The sequence below is a fragment of the Rattus norvegicus genome, chromosome 14, assembly GCF_036323735.1.
Source record: "Rattus norvegicus strain BN/NHsdMcwi chromosome 14, GRCr8, whole genome shotgun sequence".
Taxonomy (NCBI): domain Eukaryota; kingdom Metazoa; phylum Chordata; class Mammalia; order Rodentia; family Muridae; genus Rattus; species Rattus norvegicus.
The window spans coordinates 23,204,001-23,207,525 of NC_086032.1; positions in this window are offsets into that span (position 1 = coordinate 23,204,001).

Here is a 3,525-nt window from a genome sequence, read left to right on the forward strand (position 1 = left end):
AACTGTGTTCATATAGAGGACCCTGTGAAGGTGGGATCAATGATCTGGCCTTGACGTAGGAGAGCATCACAAAGGGAAAGCGTATGATATCAGAGAAAGCAGGTAAAGCCTCAAAGGATGGAAAGACCTCACTTTAAACTCTGGAGATCTTCAATTCATTACGACAGAGATTAATGTGAGAGTAAAGGAGATAACTATTGTGAACATGTGCATGGGGAAGCTGGAAACAGTGGGCAAAGCTTTAGAAGTTCCCCAAACCAAGGAAAAGATAGGAATTGTATATTCTTTTGGCAGGTAATGAGAACTTGGACGCAACATGATTTAATCTGGGAAAGACGACATGACAAATAAAATAGAGGATTTAGACACTGGGAAGAATGGTAAAATAGTAAATATGAAGACACAGCACAGTCCTGTCCCAAAGAGAGATCGGCAGAGGAATGACTTGATTGTATCAGGTTGTTGAATCTACCCCTCTTAGAGAAGCCAGTGTTGTTTATTCACATTTACCTTTTTATTTGATTTATGAGAGTTTGCATAACAATATATTATGATTTTTTGACAATTGTCATGGGAATCTATTTTTATTGGATATTTTATTTAATTACATTTCAAATGCTTTCCCCTTTCCAGGTTGCCCCTCCTCAAACTTCCTAACGCATCCCCCTCCCTCTGCTTCTATAAGGGTTCTCCCCCACCCACCCACTCACCCACTCCCACCTCACTGCCCTAGCATTCCCCTACACTGGGGCATCAAGCCCTCACAGGACCAAGGGCCTCCCCTCCCACTGATGCCAGATAAGGCCATCCTCTGCGCCATGTGCAGTTGGAGCCATGGGCCCCTCTATGTGTACTCTATGGTTGGTGGTTAATCCTGGGAGCTCTGCAGTGTCTGGTTGGTTGATATTGTTGTTCTTCCTATGGGGTTGCAAACCCCTTCAGCTCCTTCAGTCCTTTCCTCAATTCCTCCATTGGAATCCCCGTGATCAGTCCAGTGGTTGGCTATGAACATCCACATCTGTATTTGTCAGGGTCTGGCAGAGCCTATCAGAAGACAGCTACATCAGGCAACCAGTGTCTCAAGGGTGAATTAAAAGGTGGAGAGGGAAGAGCAACATGGCACATTTCCTACTAAAAGGTATGTATGTGTGTTTTCTATTATCCAGGATTAACAGAACACTCTCAATTTCTACAGTTCATTTTACTGCAATAAACAGTAAATGATGCTCATCATTAAGGCTCTTATTTTATTTCCATATGAAATTACGTAAGGAAAGGTCCCCTGTTTCCTTTCACTCACATAGAAACTGTCGTGAGCATGATCCTTTCAATGGCTTCCGCTGTTTAAGCTTCTCTAAGGTCATTTTGCAAAGGCATAATAGAATGCCTGGAGACATAACCCAACTATTTGCCAGTAATAGCTTAAAAGCTATGAAAATTAAGTAATTACCTGAGAAAATGATTTGTGAAGCTATGATCTATGTCCCTTGTTGTCTCCATGGATACCAGTATTAAACCAATTGTGTACTTGCTAAGTAAATATTGATAGATATTATTAACATAAATGTATACGTATGTTAAAATATACTGATGTTGTTTTTCTAACCTTTACCCATAAATCTTCGATTTGTAGTTATTTAATTAATAGTTGATCTTCTTTATCACGTACATAGTAAAGTGATAAATTTAGAAAATATTCACTCTCTTGACTTTATTATAGTGATCTGCAGTATGGATTACACTAATCTCATTAAAATTAATGGCTGTATCAATGACTATGATTATGAAATAGATTCTAGCAAAATCTTTTATCACAAGATGTCTTCCTTACCATTCTCAGCATTTTCATTATACAGTTCTGCGAAAACTCTTTCTCTTCACCTATGCAGTTTATACACATTGACTCACAGAACCCATCACTTCCAAGATATGTATTATAAAAAGCAAAGGGTGCCTACCATCAGAGCAGGGGATCATCACCTGGCAATCATGCCATAAATAGCCAGCTAGAGCTCTTTCCTGCTAACATTTTTTTCTTTCAAACATTTTAAGACAAGTTTCACATGAACGGTTATCATATGTAATTAGTAGCAAGAATTTTATCTTTAAAGTAATGATGCATTTACTTAATAAAAAGTGAACATAATGTTATCTGGATAGAAAAGAGGTTAGATCTAAACAAAGTGAGGGACAGGGAGTATGGTTGAAATACATTGTAAAAAATTCTCAACAAACTAGTAAAAAGCGAAATTATGAGTGGTTATCTTCTTTTTTAATTAATGTTTTTATTTACTTTATATTCTGATTGCAACTTCTCCTTCCTCTTCTCTTTCCATTCCTTCATTCTTTCTTCCCCTTCCCCCTTTTCCCTTCCTCTTCACAGAAGGAGAGGCCTCCAATGGATTTCAACCTGCCTTGGTATTATCAAGTTTGAGTAGGATTACGTGCACCTTCTTCTGTGGAGCCCAGTTAGGGAGTCTAAAAGCAGGCAAGAGAGTCAGAAATAGCCCCTGCTTCAACTGATAAGGGCACTTTATAAAGACAAAGCTGCACATCTATCACACATATGTAGAGAGCCTAGGTTGATCACATGCATGCTTTTGGTTAGGAGTTCGGTCTCTGTGATCCCTATGGCCCACATCAGGCAATTCTATAGATTTAGATGTAATGTCCTTAGCCCCAGTAGCTCCTCCAATCCTTCCTCCCTCCTTCCATAAGAGTCCCCAAGCTCTGCCTATTGTTTGGCTGAGGGTCTCTGAATCTGTTTCTATAAGATCCTGGGTGAAGCCTCCAAAGGACAGCTATGCTAGGCTACTGACTGTAAGTATAGGGACTTTCTTTAATAGTTGTCAGGAATAGGCGCTCTCTCACGGCATGCGTCTCAAGTTAGGCCTGTCATTGGTTGGCTATTTCCTCAGTTTCTGCTCCATCTTTATCCCCTTTATCCCTGAACATCTTTGTAGGCAGGAAAATTGTGGGTTGAATATTTTTGTGGGCTGGTTGGTGTCCCCATCTCTTCATTGAAAGTCTTACCTGGTTAGAGGTGGCTGGATCAGGTTCTATATACCCTATTGTTATGAGTCTTAACTAGGGTGACCCTCATAGTTTCCTGGAAGCATCCCTTGTCCTAGGTTCCTAGTTCATTCCAGAGATGGCTTTAATCCTGGTTCTTTCTCCCAGTTCTCTCCCCCTCTCTCCTCCTTACAATTGATCTCTTCTCTTCCACTCCCTACACTTTCTATATTCAGTTGTTTCCCTTCATCCTTTCTTTCTTTCTTTCCTTCTTTCTTTTTTCTTTCTTTCTTTCTTTCTTTCTTGCTTGCTTGCTTGCTTGCTTGCTTTCATGCTTCCTTCCTTCCTTCCTTCCTTCCTTCCTTCCTTCCTTCCTTCCTTCCTTCCTGTCTTTCTTTATTTCTTTATTTCTTTTCTCCTGCAGTGATATTAAGCATCCCTTTTTAGGTCTTCCTTGTTACTTACCTTCTTTGGGTCGGTGGATTATAGCATAGTTATCCTGTCCTTTATGGC